This window comes from Pelecanus crispus, chromosome Z, assembly GCF_030463565.1.
Source record: "Pelecanus crispus isolate bPelCri1 chromosome Z, bPelCri1.pri, whole genome shotgun sequence".
In the NCBI taxonomy this organism is placed as follows: Eukaryota; Metazoa; Chordata; class Aves; order Pelecaniformes; family Pelecanidae; genus Pelecanus; species Pelecanus crispus.
In genome coordinates this window covers 26129982-26150061 of record NC_134676.1, presented here as the reverse complement: position 1 = coordinate 26150061, position 20080 = coordinate 26129982, and positions in this window count along the sequence as shown.

The window sequence follows — 20080 nt, the reverse complement described above, 5'->3', positions numbered from 1 at the left end:
TGAGGATCCATCCGGGTGTGCATGATCTCTGTACGTGCTGAAAAATAGAATATCAGGGTTGCTTGATACTATATAAAAATTTTAATAAGAGTTGAGTCACATAAGACTTTTCACTGCCTTCCCCTTTTATTCTTAATATATGTTCTAGCCGTGTCTGTGGAATATAGCTTGTCAGTGTACGTAGGTACAATTTGATTCATGTTGACATCTTGTAAAGACCAGGGAAGTGTTATTCAGGCAGCTGCAAGGGCAATTCTCAGAGAGTGGGAAGAAACACTGTATTATGCCCCCTCTAATGTGAGTTTTTAAAGGTTACCTCATTTGTGTAGCGTGTTCAAAGACATCAAAACCAAGCCCCAGTAAGAAGCGGAGTCAGGAGAGGGTTAAGGAAGTCAGTGATGCCTGATGTTAACATCTTTCCTCTTTTTCAGCTTTGTAAAAGATAAATGTTTCAGATTTCAATCTGTGGTTCCCAGCAGTGCTTTGGGAACACTGCAGTAGGCCCGCAAAAATCGCTAATGCTGGGCCAAGCCGAGATAATGCGTCTCAGCAGGAATGACATAATGCCCTAAAAGAAGACTATGATGTAATGCATATCTCAAAAATCAGAGCCAATTTCCGTTAGAAAGCCTTGAAGTCTAGCACTAATACTGCAATATGCAAAACTTTGGGGGCTTAGATCTTTTCTTCATTTTTTTTTTTTAAGAACAATTTTGTGAGACTTACAGCACTTGTGCAGTCTGTCTCAGTTACTAGAGAAGCTTCTCTCTCGTTCCATGCTTTCTTGCAATTCAGGTGCTTACTGAAAACCATTAAGCATTTCACCTTGGTTGAGGTGCCTGCAATATGTTAATACGAATGCTGTAATTTATAGCTTTAACATGGCTGTTTATGCAGGTGAGGCATAAAGCGTATATAGCATATTACAGTAAATCCCGCTTAATGAAGGTGTTATACAGGGATTTATTAGACTCAGTAATGTCTCATGGAAAAGTTAAGCAGTATTTGTGCTAAGCTCAGCTTGGGCTTCAGCCAGTGCAGCCCCTCAGTCCTTGGAGTTGCTCCCCTGAATAAGGTGAGAAAGATTTGGGCCCATGCAGTTTATAAACCATGCTGGTTAGTTTTCCTGTCTTTTATTAATAATCATGCTATCAGAGCAGCAGGACTTGCCTGCTGCTCAGTGCCCCCATGGTGCATGAGCCAGCTGGACTGGCATACTGGGAGGTGCTGCAGGGTTTATTTCCAAGCAGGACATCTCTGAGCAAGGCTGCTGGAGTCCTGCACCTGCCCTGACCCCAGCCCCTGGCAAAGCAGTGGGATGTCCTGGAGGGTCTCACTGTCCCCTTGGCCAGCTCATAGTTTGCAGCAAAGAGACCACAGTGATTCCCAGGCATGTGGCTGCCTTTGGGGCTGTGGCCCTGCACCCTGCATGCACCCTTTGGGGGTCGAGGGCAGGAGCAGCTGCCATCGGCTGGCTCTGCACCTCGGAGGCAGGACAGAGCTGGGGGTCTGAGTCTGCAGCTGGGGAAAAGCCACGATGGTTCCTGGTGTTGGAGGGGATGGCAGCAGCCCATGTTGGGCAGGATCTGGCCTTGGCTAGCTGTGTGGCCACATCACGCTACAGCCGTGACAGGGCAATGTACACCCTTTCCCTGTGTCTTTATCTTACAAATGGATTATCATTGGAGTCGGACCTCACCTGCTTTCAAAATACCTCCAGTTCTCCAGAACGAGCCCTGATCAGGGCTGTGCATCCAGCCCCTGGGCTGGGGCCAGGGACCCAGGGACCCAGGGACTTTTCAGAGGCCCCATCCCAGTCAGGGCAGGGGTCTCTGGGCCAGAACCTCTTCTCCCAGGAAAGGATAACTGTATTGCAGCCTCTCACACTGGCCCAGGGAGATGTTCCCAAGGATGGGATTCTGCCTGAGCAGCAGAATCACTTCAAGAGTGTTTGCACTGGAAAACAGAGCCTTTAAAAAATGGCCAGTGAGGTAGTTCATGCACTGCAGCCCTCCACCACGTCAGACAGTCACCAGCATGCTTTTGACTGCATGGCCTCCGTGACAGAGAGCTGATCTGCGCTAATCAAACCATCTCAGCTCAAGCAACTGAGGTATTAATATGTAACCTCAGCTGGCTCTTGTAAATTTGAGGTTTACATTTTTGTTTCTCTGTGTTAAGAAACATTGGGAGTGTCAGGTATTGAAGGCTTGTGTTTACTTGCCTATGAGATGCGAGGTCACTAACTGAGATTCAGCAGGCAAATAAACTTGTGACCTTGTTCTAAAAATTAATCAACCAGCATCAGCACCTCAAAGAGAGGGGAAAACTGTCATCTGCTCCTGGAGATGACAAGATGTTCAAGCCTGGACCTGCTTTTCATTCAGAATGACCTGACTGCAAATGGACGCTGCTTTATTTTATGTTACAGACTGCCTTCTAAAGGAGACTGACCCAAGACGCATGGCATCATTAAATTGGGAATGATGCTGGACATGCACCACAACCACACAAGTGAAAGGTGAGTTGCTGCCTTAAATTATTTTAAAAACTCATTATGGTTAATAAATACCAAGCTGTGTTACGTGCACCATTTCATTAAAAGAGGATAGCCAGAAGGAGAGCTTAATTATCTTGCTCTAGCAAAAAGCTCTAGGAGCAAAAGGGGAATGTATAATTATAGTGTCAATATGGCCTATCAGCCTGCTGGTGGGCTGGTGACACGGGGACCTGGCTTTCTAATCCTGACCTCGCTGCTGCCGTATGTGACTGTTGGGGCAAATCATTTAACCTTCTTTCTAACATGGGAGCTCTCATACTTCCAGAGCTAAGTAATCAAAGTGCTCTGAAGACTAATTTTTGTATAAGGACTGGAGCATTTGTAACCTATTTTGGCTTTTCCCATTTGCCTTTATGCATACTTAGTTACCTACTCACCTTGTCCCAGCTGAGTTGAAGTTGGCAACCAGGATCACATTGGCAAAGGAGGCATTGCACGATTTAGGACCATGGCAGCCAGTATGCAGCCACACCGTGAAATTGCCCCATGCCAGTTGTCCTGAAACCATGCAGAAAATAATGTAGCTGCTAGTGTCAGCCATGTAGAACTAATTTTGGTAAGAGCTGAGGAAAGAGAAGTGCGGGACCAGGTTTACGATATATCTATAACTACAAACTGGGTGCAATGGGTTGTACATCTAATCATTGCAGAGGGAGTCTGGGAGTGACAGAGCTGTGTTTGTACAGTACGAACAAACCCAGTGTGCCCAGGGATCTTGAGTATCCAGTGATACTGCTGGCCTGTTCACCCACATCCCATATCTTTGCAGCTACTGCTACCACTCCATGCAAAAGACTGCCGCCACATAGGCCTGGCCAGCTGTCTTCTGTCCCAGAGGTGTACTTCTGTGCAGCCAGTGTAGTGCTCATACCCTGATAACCTGCTGTTGGTAGTGAGTCTGTTGCTTTGTGCACCTAATTAATCTCAATAGCTATGTTACACAGTACTGAGTGAAGCATCTTGCCCACTGCAGAAGTGCCTTGGGTTTATGAATGTCCCCTGAGACTTTCAATGGCATTGGTGCGGTACGATGGGGAGACCTTGCCTCCTATTGCAATGTGTTATTTGGTCGAGGGTAATCTCTGTTGGGCTAGCAGATGATGGAAAACAATACATCCCCAGTGTACAGTGCTAGCATGGTGAGCTGCCTAGCCTTGGATAAGTTAGCTGAGGAAGAGCAGCACAGTGGCATCTCTGGCACCTCTGGTGCCAAAGCTTGCTTCAAGCTACCCGGGGTCTCTCTGTGCCAGTGCTGCAGAGATGTTTCTACCCGAACATTTACAGTGCCTCTAGCACTTCTCATTTCTGCATCTCAAAGGCTGCCCATGCATTAAGTCTCTCATCTCCACTTTGAGGGATAATAAGACCTGGGAGCCACTTAATCCTGTTTTAAAGGTACAATGAGATCCGTTAAGGAAAAAGAACTGGTCAGCTTAGAAATGCCTGTAGGATGAGAAACTACAAAAGCCATGGCCAGAGAAGCCTTTCCCTAGCTAAGCAAGGAGGAGAGTTAAAAAGCATTTGAGTGAGATATTCCCAATTCTGAAGGGCACAGTGAGAACTCATCAGCTCCTCCCTTCCGCCCCTATCCCACAGTATGAGAACAATAGGTCTCTACGACATTAAAGGCAATAAATTTAGAAGAAATTACAAAGGATATTGCTTTGCACACTGAGTAGACAGCCTGTGGTCTTCACTAATGCAGACATTCAATGTCAATCATGTATGGATGGATTTTTAAAAAGCGTTGTCTAATTTAATCATCACTGGCTACCACATGTAGTGCTAAGATAATCCAGGGCTGGATTTCACCCTACAGTGTTGCAACTGCTTACGTCTGGGGTACTTGTATGCCTGTGTGGGAGAACTGCACAACTGGCTGAGTGTATCCAAATTTTTTTCTTCCTTTGAGTTTTTATTTATAATATCTCCAGAGACATGAGACCAAAGCAAATGCAATGACATTGGAATGACACTGTCCAAAGCTAAAAGTCAGATCCAAAGGGGAATTTGGGAGTCAAGATCTTTCTTGTTTGCATATCCAATTTGGCATTGAACTCAGTAGGAAGTTAGTACCTAAATATCTTGGTAGGTCTGATACTATTGGCTAAAGTAGCAGCTGTGTAATGCAGGTACTCTACACAACTGAGACAGGAAGGGAATTGATTCTTGTCATCTTTGCTCCCTGGGAACTCAGAATATCCTCTACTATGAATTTGAAGGCACCTTGAGAGCTACTTCCAGGTGGCTCCAGTGCAATGATCCTGCAGGTGAAATCTCTACTGTCTTTTCTTAGCTGTGCCCAAGCATGCAGTTGATTTTGCTGTGCCACATGGCTGGAACCAACAATGTCCTCGCTGCCTGTAGTGCTGAAGTTCAAATTCGGGCCACTTCTCACCCCATGCCTGGGTTTCCTCCCTCCAGACCTGCTGGATCTCTGGATCATCTTAAGAGCAAGCCAGCTGTGGAGTAACATGATGGCATACATATCCTCTTAGAAAGGTGGAGGATTGCTGGGGTGCAGGAGAGGGCTGTTCTCTGCCTCTCCACACATGCAGTGCGGTGTGGAGGGCAGTGAGGGGGTGATGGAGATGTTGGGGTCATGCTTGGTCAGGGGAGCCTTCCTCCTTCTGAGCTGTGGAGAGCCCGTCTTGCTCCTGTGCAGTGCCTGAGCGTAACTCACTGCAAAAGTGGTAGAACAACCCACCTGCCTTCCCCTTCTAGAGAACAAAACCCCTCAGAGGCCACCACGGAGAAGCTGGGAGCTCTGTGCTGTTGCATGCAGAGCCTCTGGAAATTTGGCATACTGCAATGTCTCTCTCTGTTGCTATCACTGTACCAGTGGCTTCCAGTTTCCCACCGCTGAGGCAAGAGAGATTCGCATCTGAACACGCTGTGCATCCAGCAGCCTCGAGAGAGGGGCTGCCTGTGGGGTGGTTGTCTATTCCTTATGGCAGGTCACTGAAATGGTGGCTTCTGGCTGTCAGGGGAGCTCCCTAAAAGCAGTGGAGACCTCCTGGGTATACCTGGGCATAGCCAAGCACAGGCCTGGCCTCTCACTCCTCTGATGTTTTGCATGGTGACTCACCCACCCCCAGCTCTGTAGAAAAAATAAATCACAGCTGCAGCTACAGACAGCGATGCTGAGGGCAGCAGCAGCAGTGCTAAGCAGAGCACAGCCTCCTGAGACCCCACATCCTGAGCAGGCAGGGTCCGGTGACAGAAACAGCTCAAGATGCCTTTGGGCACCCCTTTAATTTCACAAAGCAGAACCTGTTCCCAGTCCTGCAGCAATGCTCTAACAAGCTACATTTTCATTTCACATTTCTGGTGGGTGCTTGGAGGAGTTGAACGTACCCAAGCCGCAGGATGCTGCAATGCAAGCAGCTGTGGGTGAAGCAGAAGATGTGTCAATCCTGGTGTACAACACTGAGAAGAAACATATGTTTCTGAGTCCCTGGCACAGACTGGGGCCTCTGAGGGCATGGTGGCTCTCAGCAGCATGTAAATGATTAAATAAATGCTCTGGATGGCTTCAGCTGAGGGAGAGCTGTGCTGCCCAGTGCTGCTGCAGGCTGGGGAGGTTTCTGTCTGTGAGGGATGAGCAGCCAGCCCTTGGGCATCACCAGGGCAGGGGTGCCCAGACCTCCTCATCCAAAACCACGACCTGGTGATCAAGTGCCCCAACACCCTGTCAGGGCACCCACCACCTGCCCATTCCTTGCTGGATGTGAGGGGGAACATTGTCACCGAAGACAAGGAAAAGGCTGAGGTACTTAATGCCTTCTTTGCCTCTGTGTTTAACAGCCAGACCAGTCATCCGCAGGGTACTCAGGCCCCTGAGCTAGAAGATAGGGATGGGGACTAGAATGGAGCCCTCATAGTCCAGGAGGAAGCAGTTAGTGACCTGCTATGCCACCTGGATGCTCACAAGTCTATGGGGCCAGATGGGATCCACCCAAGAGTACTGAGGGAGCTGGCAGAGGAGCTTGCCAAGCCACTTTCCATCATCTATCAGCAGTCCTGGTTAACAGGGGAAGTCCCTGATGACTGGAGGCTTGCCAATGTGACGCCCATCTACAGGAGGGGCCGAAAGGAGGACCTGGGGAACTACAGGCCTGTCAGCCTGACCTCGGTGCCGGGAAAGATTATATGGAGAGGTTCATATTGAGTGAACTCAACAGGCAAGTGCAGGTCAACCAGGGGATCAGGCCCAGCCAGCATGGGTTCATGAAAGGCAGGTCCTGCTTGACCAACCTGATCTCCTTTTATGACCTGCCTAGTGGATGAAGGAAAGGCTGTGGATGTCATTTACCTGGACTTTAGCAAAGCTTTTGACACCGTCTCCCACAATATTCTCCTTGGGAAGCTGGCAGCTCATGGCTTGGACGGGCGCAGTCTTCACTGAGTAAAAAACTGGTTGGGTGGCCGAGCCCAGAGGGTTGTGGTAAATGGAGTTAAGTCCAGTTGGCAGCCAGTCACAAGCGGTGTTCCTCAGGGCTCTGTTTTGGGGCCAGCCTTGTTTAATATCTTTATCAAAGATCTGGATGAGGGGATTGAGTGCACCCTCAGTAAGTTTGCAGATGACACCAAATTGGGTGGGAATGTCAATCTCCTCAAGGGTAGGATGGCCCTGCAGAGGGACCTGGACAGGCCAAATGCCGTGTCCTGCACTTGGCTCACAACAACCCCATGCAACGCTACAGGCTTGGGGAAGAGTGGCTGGAAAGCTGCCTGGCAGAAAAGGATCTGGGGGTACTGGCTGACAGCCAGCTGAACATGAGCCAGCAGCGTGCCCAGGTGGCCAAGAAGGCCAACAGCATCCTGGCTTGTATCAGGAATAGTGTGGCCAGCAGGAGCAGGGAGGTGATCGTCCCCCTGTACTCGGCGCTGGTGAGGCCGCACCTTGAATACTGTGTCCAGTTTTGGGCCCCTCAATACAAGAAGGACATTGAGGTGCTGGAGCATGTCCAGAGAAGGGCAACAAAGCTGGTGAAGGGTCTGGAGCACAGGCCTGATGAGGAGCGGCTGAGGGAGCTGAGGTTGTTTAGCCTGGAGAAGAGGAGGCTGAGGGGAGACCTTATCGCTCTCTACAACTACTTGAAAGGAGATTGTAGTGAGGTGGGTGTTGGTCTCTTCTCCCAAGTAGTTAACGATAGGACAAGAGGAAATGGGCTCAAGCTGTGTCAGGGGAGGTTTAGATTGGATATTAGGAAAAATTTCTTCACAGAAAGGGGAGTCAAGCATTGGAACAGGCTGCCCAGAGAGGTGGTGGAGTCCCCATCCCTGGAAGTGTTCAAAAAACGGGTAGATGTGGCACTTTGGGACATGGTTTAGTCTAGTCTACCCTTGATTGGTTTAGTGTGGACTTGGTAGTGTAGGTTAATGGTTGGACTGGCTGATCTTAAAGGTCTTTTCCAACTTGAACGATTCTATGATTCTATGATTCCCCGTCAGGCATTGTACCACCAGTCCTGTGAAAGTCCGTAAGATGCAAGGGCTGAAATGAGTAATTCATGGCTTCAGGCAGAGCTGGTGGCGACTCCTGTTAAGAGGCCTGCACAATATTTTCCATTGTACGAGTCTATTTCTAGTTGCTTTTCTTTTTGCCAAGCATTATGCCTCCAGTTGCTGTTTTATTTAAATTTCATCCAAAACAGTGCCATTGTTTCTGAAAGTGAGGGCAGTAGAAAATACTTTTTTTTTTTAATCCATATACAACTGAGTATATATACATATATATGTAAAATCTGGCAGTACTTTTGTGTTGCTCACTCTGGAATGGGAATGCAATCAGCACAGGGAACCTCACCTCTTCTGTGCAAACCTGCCCAAACTGCAAGCCTGGTTCTCCCTGGCTCAGTGAGGATCTGCTGGAGCTCTGTGCAGATCTGGCTTCCCTGCGGCTCCAGCTGCAGTGAGCCCACCAGCTCGTGGCTTGGCATGAAAGGTGAGGAGCATGGCACAACCCCCCAACTCCTGCCATACCTCTGATCCAGCTGATGCTCCTCCTGCCCTGGTTATCCCTTTTCCTTGTCCTTGCTATAAGCAGTCAGTGCGCAGCTACTGGCAACACGTCCCTCCCCCAGACCCAGCCACAGAGTGGGTTTCTACCAGCCCAGCTGGAGATGGGGCACTAGCAGGGACTGAAAGGGGTGAAGGAGATTTTGAAAGGGAGTTAAAATCAGAGCGAAAAGGGGCAGCCAAGGCTTTGCTGCAGAATGTCCACCCATGGGAAACCAGGTCTTGTGGGTCCTGCGGCTTGCAGAGAGGCTTCTTGAAACACAGGAGATGAATTTTCCCTATCTTTGGCTGAGCAGTGTGGGAGCGAGTGAACACTAGAGGGAATGTGAGAGTGTGACTCAGAGAGGAGAGAGGAAAGAGCAGAAAATTGCTGGCTCCTCTACTTCTGAAAATTATTTGCATAAGGATACTTGCTTAGCTCAATAATAAGAATCTAAGGTTTTGGGTTCACAGGTTTTCTTTAAAAAGGATGAATTCCCTGGACATAAGTGATGCCTGCATGTAAGATACGTGTGCTGTCCCTAGAGTCTCTGTGCTAAGAAACTGTCAAGCATCACACTGGCAGAGTGCATGCAACAGCAGCTGCCCAGAATCCTATTTTTGAAGATGTTCTCATACACAAAGACACAGATCTCTTCTCTGCCATTCTGCAGCTCAGTTTAGGTTTCACCTGAAGCCTATAACATACCTCATATGTGTGCCACATTTGCATGACCGAAAGGCAGCTAGCTCTGGGGTCTGGCACCGAGGGCATTGCCCCCCCCCGCTGGGAATTAGGGCCGCCAGTGCAATAAGCCAGGAACCTTATAGTCACGTGTTTGTCCAGCACCTAGAAAAATGAGGTTTACTCCAAGACTGGACTCCTAGTTAAGATGAAATTGAAGTATTAAAACCAGTAATATTTTAAAAATCAATAATTCTAGCCAAGGGTACATTTAAGTCACCCCTCATATGAAAATGACATAAGATTCCACAGGCTTGCACACCAGATATTTCTTGTGCCTTTATAGTATCTCTCTCTCTCTCTCTCTCTCTGACACACACACACACACACAGTCACAAGCCTAGAACATCATTCATCTTCTAGTGGCTGAAAGGCAAAGTCCACCTTAACAGGAATAAATCCAGGGCTCCAGGTTTACCTACACCCAATGGGAGTTCATGCTGCAGGTTCCCATGCTTGCTGGGGTTTGGTTGCACTGGCCATGGAAGCACCAGATGTTTCAAGGAAAGGGTTTTGAGGGGAAGAGACTGGACATACATATATCTTACTGTTTACTCACAGTGAAGGTCTGGACCCTCCACAGTGAATGCTTTACGAGCAGAAGTACTTGTCAGCACTCCCAAGACCCAGTTCATCCAGAAAACAGGATGAGAGGGGCAGCGCACGCCCCTTGAGGGCAGTTATTTCACCTTCAGTGCTGCTGGCCAGGGCTCGCAGCTCCTTCCTCAGCACAGCTCTGGGTGCCACATAGCCACTTGCTGGCCTGGGGAAGGAAACAGGCAAGTCAGGCTCAACCCTAGCTGGAAGCAGAGAGGCATGAGAGCAGAGGCTGATGCTTTTTTTGCCCTTGCCCCTGCAGTCCTAGCTTTTGCAAGATCTGCTTTGCTTCTCTGGACTCTGGAAACACCATCAGACTGCCTTGTTTGGCAGGCAATCGCCAGTCTCTCATCTATTTCAGTATTTTCTGCCATCTTGCATCTATTTTACAATGTTCTCCAAAGTACAGTGTCCTGGTTTCGGCTGGGACAGAGTTAATTTTTTTCCTAGTAGCAGACATACTGCTGTGTTTTGGATTTAGTAGGAGAATAATGCTGATAACACACTGATTCTTTAGTTGTTGCTAAGTACTGCTTATGCTAGTCAAGGACTTTTTAGCTTCCCATGCTCTGCCAGGTGCACAAGAAACTGGGAGGGGGCACAGACAGGACAGCTGACCCAAACTGACCAAAAGGCTATTCCATACCATATGATGTCATGCTCAGTATATAAACTGGCGGGGGGAGGGTTGGCTGGGGAGCACCAATCGCTGCTCGGGAATTGGCTGGGTATTGGTCGGTGGGTGGTGAGCAATTGCATTGTGCATCACTTGCTTTGTATATTATTATTATCATTATTGTATTGTTATTATTATCATTACTATTTTACTTTATTTCAATTATTAAACTGTTCTTATCTCAACCCAGGAGTTTTTCTCACTCTTATTCCTCTGATTCTCTCCCCCATCCCATCGGGGTAGGGGGAGTGAGCGAGTGTCTGTGTGGTGCTTAGTTGCTGGCTGGGGCTAAACCACAACATACAGGCTGTCTCCCTCTGTGCTGTTACAGCACCTAGCACAAGGAGGTCCAGACCTCTCATGGGCTCTTGCATTTCAAAAATATGGTTTGTCCCTTCTGCTTGTTTTTGTAAACTGCAATGCCTTATACTGACTCCAGTGGAAATATGCTGCCTAAGGAATGTGGCCATAAAGAATGATCTTACTGGATTGCACCAAGGTTTAGTGAAACTAATGCTTTGCTTTGGCGAGGAGTGGGTGCTCAGCAGGCAGTGGTACAACTGTGCTCTCCGGAGGCTTCCCAAAAAGTATCCTTTGCTGATTGTATTTACCAAACTATACATAAATCTAGCATTTAGATTAGGGTTTGGGCTACTTCCTGCTGTGGAAATCCTTCTCTTCCAACACACTCCCAGCATGAAGTCAAAGGTTGACCCCTGCTGGAGGCAAACTGGGGACATTTAATGGAGAAGCCCAGTGAGGGACGGGGAGGCTCTGGTGCAGGCAGCAAGCTGTGCTGGCCCGGGGCACTTACCAACAACCATGGCATACATGCTCCCCTGTATGCCAGGGGACTTTAGGCAGCTGAGTACCTTGCTAGGCATGCTGATGAGGAAATCTGTCTACACTCCAGGACAGCTGTTGAAATGTGAAGTCTTTCCTTTACCAAATGCTTGACTGGGGCTAGAGCTGGACTACTGAAAGAGAAGTAAAATGTTGTATTACCACTCCACATAGTTCAATCAGGATGCTATGGTGTGCTACTGGTACTGTACAGAAAAATGGCAGGTGCCACAGCAGCACCTTTACTTTCCCTGTTATTATTCTTTGGGCAAAGGTGCATGGAGAGCTGTGCTCCAGCGTTTTCTCGCCATTGAGCTTGTGATTCCTCAGCTGGACTTCCTTTGGTCCTCTGGAGACAGCACACTTTCTCCTCTAGGTAAATGTTGGTCTGTTTTTCATTTAAATATTAATTTGGGCTGGTACAACGTAGTGTGTAATATCGCCACTCTCTGTGAGGATTAGAGTGATTAGGAGTCTCAGAATTCACTTTAATCAGTCAGTTCAATACTGCTGAGATTTGTAGTCTACCCTCTCCCATGCAACAGCCAGAGTCTTTCGACACGCTAACAAAATTGAAATGAGTTCCTTCATCTTAGACAAGGATAATTAATCTTCAAACACTGTTTATCTTAGCCCCCAAATCCCCAGAATTCAGAACCAAATTAATTTAAAGTCTAAATCTGCTTTAACTAGTAATTGGTTAATCAACGGGCTCGATGTGTAATTATATTCTTTGTTCACACTCCTTACAGGCTTGAAAAGACCATCTAATTCCTATGTTGCTTTCATTCCTATAATTAGACCATGTGACATACAATGCTGTATGTATAGTGAACAAATTCTTTCCTGGAATAGTTTCCCTGAGATTGTTTCCTACAGATGAATTTGGTCTTTTTGTTTTAAAGTTAAAAAAGCTTTCATATGATTTCTTGGTTATTTTGGATTTCTGTGACTCATTTAGAGATTGTGCAAAGAGCTTTAAGCTTTGAATCTTTGCTCTGTGCCTGTCACTGAAGAAATCGACACTGTGTTTTTATTTCCCTTACTTGCACTTGACATAGCTTTAATAGCTAAGGGATCCTTGCTCCCTCTGAATATTGATAGGATGTGGCAAATTCAAGATATTGTCACTCTTACTATCTTTCAGAACAGTCCAGCCACAAAACCTATTAGCTTGTGGACAGGAATTATCATTGCTATTAGGAATAGGAGGTCTGAGAATAAATCGGAGAAGGAAATTGTGGTCTTTTTAACACAGAGTTGTGGGTCGTCTTTACTTAGTGGATACCGTCATATCCCCGTTGTGGTCACTGGTCCAGTCAATGGTTTTCATATTTCTGTTCACAGAATTCCCTATTTCCATCAGCTTCATGAGTGCTTATATACCAGTATGTATTAATATCCTCTCTTCTTCAATAATGTCTTCTTGCTGAAAACTGTTAAAGCCCAATGCCTGTTTAACTCTATGCATACCTAAATGTATTCCATCTCTCATTCTTGTTAATGACACATAGGTTATAGCTTCAAGAAACAACTTGAAAACCTTTCTCTTCTGATGAATGAGGTGCAGGAGAGTTTGACTGCCAATACCTTACTGATATGAGTTCTTAGAGGACAGAGGAATTTCAGATTTCTACGTGTTTGAGCCCAAACCTGTGTGGATCTGGGTGGATTCATTCTGACATATTGCAGTGCCCCTAAAAGTGGAGTATTTTGGTTATCTGCAAAGCATTTAGAGCCTGCAGGTCCTTTCTTCTGATACGCACCTAGGAACTTCATCAGCATGGAGGGAAAATGAAAAGGGGAGAGAAATGAGAGACTTCAGATGAGCTGCACTTCATGTGATGGGGAGGCAAGAGGGGAGCCTTCTCCCTTGCCAGTAGCCAGACAGCTCTAACGCACTCATTTGTCCTTGGTCCCAGCAGCACGGGGCGTGTGAGCTGCCCAGGGCTCTGTGGGAGAGGTGGAGGGCAGTGAGTAGCAATGGGGGTTAGGAGTAGCTATGAGTAGCTATGGGGGTTAGGAGATGTTATCAAAGGCACTTCTTCACGGCCAGTAGCTCCCCCATCATGATGCCGTTAAGTGGAGCTGGTGAATCAGCAAGATGTGTCTTGGCGAAATTTCAAATTCTGTTCAACATCAGATTGAGACACAAGCAGTGAGCTGCAGCCTGGGGGTTGTTGTTCTGGTTGTACCCCACTGCCTGAACCCACTTCTGGTTGGGCAGGGACAGGGTCACCTTTCTATGGATGAAGAACAAGGTCATACTTACCAAAGGCACTGTCAGAAAGAGTTCTTCCCTCCAGGAAGCAATATCTTTTAAGATCTTTACCCTTTAAAAGATTTCCTAGCATTAAATTTCTAATGGCAATGTCAAAGCATGTCATGGATCCAGAAAGCAATTGCAGCAATCATTTAAATCCATACAGCTGAAGAGGTTTCCCTTTCCTCTCTCCCAACCCCTGTGAATCCTTTTCTGACCATTTGCTATTGTCTCAGTATTTTTGCTAAACAGACAGTTCTTCCTGTTTGCATTCACTGTTCTGTATCTCCTTGCTCCTGAATGTTAGTATAAGTTACAGTCCAGGTTTCTTTCCCTTACTAGTCTTCACTGAAAACCCTAGTGATCAGAGGATTTCTTACCTCCTCACCTAGAGGGGTGGTACTTCTGCCTTGGTGCTGAGCCTGATCCAAGACCCTGGAAAAGGCTTCACTCTGCTTGCAATGAGCCACCCCTTAATCTTTCTCCCAAGCAGTGTCACAACTAGGAGCTCAGAGATTTAGGCAGAGAAGCAAGCACTTACCATGACTCTGTATTTCATAGAGGTCCCCTCTACAGCCAAAGAGTAGAAGCAAGAAATACCCAGCAGCCTTGAGTTACCCCTTGCCAGGCATGCAGCTGAGCCCCTGTCTGTTTCTCAGGCTCCCTCTCTGAGGTATATTCACTCTGCAACGGTGAGGTTACAGGATCGTTAAGTTAAGGTTGTTAAGGTAATGAGAAGTAGGTAAAAGTCAGTTCTAAAGCTGAGTGTGTAAAGACTGCAGGAACAAATCTTTGCTTTTCTGAGCACAGGACAGAACTTTTGCTCATGTTTATGGTAGAGGAAAATGCAACATGGAGAAAGAAATACAAGGGTTTGTTCTGGAAGTGCTTGGCTCAGCTGTGGCCCCCAGGTTTGTGGTGCCTCTCAGCTTTGGGAGCTCAAGCCCTGGGGCTGGGCCTGGGCCTATGTGAGGATCTTGGGACATGCTTGGCCCCTGCCCTGGGCTGTGAAGCGGAGCCCCAATGAGCCCCCGCATGCAAAAACCATGTGTCAGCCTCCTCCTGTCCCATCCCACCATGTGTAGCACTGGCTTTGGAATAACGGAGTTGTAAATCTATATTTCCTTTTATTTAATTGCCAGCCTCTGAGCCTTTATGAGTCACATTTTCAAGCTTTTCTTAATAAACATGGGGATAAAAAATGTTCTTGAAATGTTCTTAAAAAGACAAAATAAAGCAAAACCCAAATGACATCTGCAATTCTCCTGTAATTTCTTGCCTTGGATAGAGAGACTTTAAGAACATAAAACATAGGAAGATGTGATAGGATTCTGGAAGCTGGGGATGGCAGAGCAATGATGCTTGGCCTGGGCTTTGTGAGTGTACAACAGTTCTGTTCAAGCCATTAGGAAGGTAGAAGGAAGAAGCATTTTGAAATTTCTGAATAATTTCTATAAGAAGACAGTTAAAACAAACTTGTTTTGAAATTTACATCACTTCAATTTTTTAATAAGACTTCATTGGCACCTTTATTAGAAGGATCATAGACCATTTTAGTTAGTGAAAACTTTGTATTCTGACACCTAAACAAATTGCTAAGGCTGCCAGTAATGACTTTATATTTATACAGCAGAAATTGTTGACAAAAATATTTCACTTAATATTTCTAAAGAGGAAAAAGTGTCTCTCTCCCCTTTTCATTTTGAAAGAAAGCGATCTCTTGACTCAAGAAGCCTTCCACCTTGAAAAATGGTGTCCAGAGCTGCTATAATCATGGCCTTTCAGGACACCTGGGATTTCATTACCCAGTTTTCGTTGTACCCCTTCACAGCCAACCCTAGAGCAACTGAGGAAGGCAGTCTTTCTTTTTACCTAAGGTACAACATCTAGACACTGCAGAGCTGCAAAGATTCAGTTTGTTTCCCATGATGTAGAAGGCGGCCAAAAGGAGAAAAGAGTTAACACAACCTCCTATTGCTTACAGGACAAAAGTGTTCAAATATCCCTTGTCTGTGTAAGAGGCTAGATGTCATAGAAAGGTACATTTTGGAGACTTAATGCTGCTCCCATGCAATTAATAGAGCAAGAAGAGGTGACACAGGGCAGATGGACGTAAAATCAAGCCCCTCAGTGAGGGACAGGGCAAAGGAGACTTGACAGTGCATTACTGCTCTAGCAGATATCAGGATCCTTTGCTTCACCTTGGGAGGTTTAGATTGGATATTAGGAAAAATTTCTTAATGGAAAGGCTAGTCAAGCATTGGAACAGGCTGCCCAGAGGGGTGGTGGAGTCACCATCCCTGGAAGCGTTCAAAAAACGGGTAGATGTGGCACTCTGGGACATGGTTTAGTCTAGTCTACCCTTAATTGGTTTAGTGTAGACTTGGTAATGTTGGGTTAATGGTTGGACTGGCCGATCTTAAAGGTCTTTTCCAACCTAAACAATTCTATGATTCTATTCTATGATTCTAAAATGCTCAATAGTTAAAATATTTCTGCAGTATATATGGAAGCTTCAGTTACTCAGTTTTCCAAAGTTCCAGTTCTTCCTTACCAACATGGAGACACTGATTTAAAACTCCCCAGAACAGGCTGTCTTTCCCGGGCTCCTTGTCTTGGACAGGAAGATGCTCTGAGGACAAAATTCCTTTTGCTCCTTAATGCTCCTCTTCCTCTGTCCCACCTAGGCACAGCTGGGAAGCTACAAGGTCACAGGTAGCACCATGGTGGTTTTAGACAGGTTTGTGAGTCTCAGGGTGTTGCTTTCTGTCATCACTTAGCTCTCGTTACTCAGAAACCACCCCTCTCTCCCCAAAACTGATGCAGTATCTCCTGAGTCAGCCAGTTCTTGGGTCCAGTTTGAAATCCCCCTCCTTGCTTTACACTTTGGGAGCGCTCTCCTTTAGAGCTCAGGTTTTGGGAGATCTTATACTCTGCAAGGCTTTGGTGTTACCTTTGGAATGGCAGCTACTGCAGGGAATACACTTCTGCTGCAAAACTCCTCTGCAAACTGCTACTTAGAGTAGACAAAAAACCTGCAGGAGAATTTGGACATAAAATAGTAAATTTCATTCTGAAAAAGGATCACCATAAAATTCTATTTTAACAGTCATAGAGCATCTCTAAGACCATATTCCTTGGGGATAATTACGTTTCTTGCATGGCTGAAATCTTTTAGCCTTCAGGCTTTTTTAGGCCTCTGTGCAAAGATCCTCCTCAGAAATGCAGCAGTGTTTCTGCTTAATTATACAAAGATCCTCTGGAAAGTGTATTTCTTTCCCTTTCAAGTTCAGCCTCATCGTAGGTCTAAATTTGCAGATAGAGGCAAGTACATTATAATGGTGATGACTGATAGCTGAAGATTTCTTGAGTTCAGAGTGTTCACTAATGTAGGCCATTTTTCATCATCTAGAGTTGCCTGATAATGATGTCATTTCCATTGCTTGAATGTTGAAGTGGCAGCCACATATCATGGAGTTAAAATGACTGTTTATAGGGCAGCTAAATTGTGTTGTTATCAGTTTAGGGCAGTGTTTGCTTTGCTTCTGGGGACAAACAGACCATTGGACTTTCCTAAAACTCATCAAACAGGATGAGAATGCCAAGAATACGAATCTGCACTGTAGTCAAGCTGGGGGGGAAAAAGGGAGAGAAGAAAGAAGGAGAGCTATTTTTGTGTGTAGATGTGACGACCATCAGATAAAAATGACAAAGTTGTACTTGTCAGAAAATAAGTCACATTGCTGATCACCAGATAACTTTGATGTAATATTCCACAATCATTTAACTGAGATTTCATGGCAAGATTAATGGTGAAGTTTTTAAAACATGCATGAAGAAGAGCTTTCTTCTAATATCCAGCTGTCAGACGGCCCTTATCTGGGGCTTATGTTGATTGATTATGATTGGGATTGAACTAGAACATGACCTCTAAATAAAAAAGAAAATTATGCAGATTTGAAAGTGAACCATCAAGCTTTTTCGTCTTTCCTAAACATTTGAAAACCTGTCTAGTGCCTCATATGGTTATATATACATATGTGCCCTATATGCATATGTGTTTTTGCAAACTCAGCCCTGTTAAGGTGGAAAATCAGCAAGAAAAAACCTCAGCCAACTTCCATGTCTTCTGTATCACATAATACTGTGAATTAGGTTTAATACATCGTTTCCAGCATACAGAACTCACATTGGAATGAGTTGTTTATGAGATACTGTGTGATCATAAGCAGTACACAGATTTTGAGTGAAAACAGACCAATTTCCTTTGAAAAAGATGCTAGTTTCTAGTGTATGACTTTGGATGAATTGTTATGCATATTTTGGAATGGATGGTGACCATAAATTTCACTTTCACTTCATGAAATATTTGCATCATATTTTAAACTAGCTTAGTGGTACCAGTTCTTCTCTACCACCATACCACCTACCTTGTATTTTTGTGGGGGACTTCGGCTACGATGAAGGAGAGTTTGGGTGATGCTGGCCAGCCATGGTGCCTGCCAGGCTGCAGCCAGCTGGAGACACCCTTTTGCCCAGGATCCTCTCTTCTGCTGCTAAACACTGAAGAAATGCAACAGCACTTTCCAATTTTGCTGTCCATTGATTCCCCCCACAATGCAAGGAGTTTCACAGCACTGTTATGTGTTTGACCTGATCAGCCACTGAAACTGGATTTGGAGTAGCTGGGCATATAAGCAGCTGCGAGATGCTAAGCTCAGCCATGGCAACTCTAAAGAGCACCTTGTCCTAAGCAAAGTGATCAGGTCAAGTAGAAGGTGCTATTCACCTTCATATTGTACTGCTTCGTACAGCACAGTCACGTAGCTCTGGCCAACATTGATGCTGTGTACAGGTTGCAGCATGCCCACAAGTTGGTGGGACTACCATGCACAGGTCCCACCTTTCAGTGCCCTTACCAGCACTGCATTTCCATTTGTGTACCCTCCTCCCTGTGTTTTGTCTAAGAGACTTTTCTAACCCTTCTTCAGACCCATCACATAATAGGGAGTTCATGGAGCTTGCTTGGCCCTGGGATGTAGTCCTGCACCATTATGCTGATCCCTTAATTGAAAGTCATAGCCAGATGAGAAAGATGAAAAAGGAGAAAACAGGGCTGCTCTGTCTCTCTGAGGAGCTGGCTTGGTGCCTCGAGAAGTGAAAACGAGGGTGTACACCCTCACCACAAAGTGAGGCTTTGGACACATCCAAGCCCCTGGCTGAGGTGAGCTGGGATATGGGTGGCAGATACACTTCTGAAGGGTGGCCATGCCTTATCTGTCACATCTGTGTTTGAAAAACCCACTCATGCAACCATTGCTAAAAAAAAAAAAAAGGTGCTAAATAGATTCATGGATGACCCCCTCTCACTAAAACAGGGAGGACAATTAAAGTGGAACGTGACAGCATTCTACAGAATGTGAAATTAATTTGCATTTAGTTGTAAAGGAAAGCCACCACAGCAACATACCATCAGGTGGTCAGTGGTTTATTTCATACAGATACCCTCGGGCTCATAGAGAGCTGAGAAATGCTGCAGAGTGTGCTGCTTCCCTAACTTGCTTAATGTGCCTATGCTGCAGCCGGGCAACCCTGGACTCTGTGGCAAGTGGAGAACATTTTGCAAGAAGATATGCATCTTAAAGAAATAGACTTTGTTTTCCTGCAAAATTCCACTGCCTACTCCTCACCTTTTCCCAGTGGCCAGTTATGGAAAGGGGGGAGGAAATGGAGAAGCAGCAGAAATATTTCCTTGCTTTCTCCCCAAGAAAAAAGGCAGGACTAATGAAAGCAGATTTCCCCACACTTTTAAAACTCTTGTTTCTCTTCTCAGGCACAGTGGGTTTGGGGGAACCCATTTTCTTTTCCTCCTATAATAAGCCCTGAAATTCTTAAGAGGTCATATCTAAAAAAAAGATCTGTCATTCCAACAAAATTTTTAACGAAAGGTTTTGAAAATAGACAAAAATGTATTAACTGTCTCTTCTTTCTCCTGGATCTTATTCAGGTTTCTTATTTTCATCCTGAGGTTTCTTATTTGCATCTTGATCTTATTTAGGTTAAGTATAAAAAAAGGTATGAAAGGGGGCTAATAAGACTTTAGGATTTGTAGCTGAATGAGAAGCATGTAGGTGGGAGATACTGCCAAGAGCTTGATTTTCAAAAGGGAATGTAAAGGGAATGGAAGTGGAGCCCTGACACTTCCTCATGATTATGGGAGTGGAGGCTGTGCTGCAGATTAGATTACTTACATGTGGGACACAGGTAAATGTGGCATAATCCAGATCCACAGGACTGAGCTTTATAAATTTTGACATGGATAAGAATGTTCCTGCCATTCACTCTCAATGGTTTTATAAACCATATTTTAGGCTTTTGGAATGGTGTGAAAGA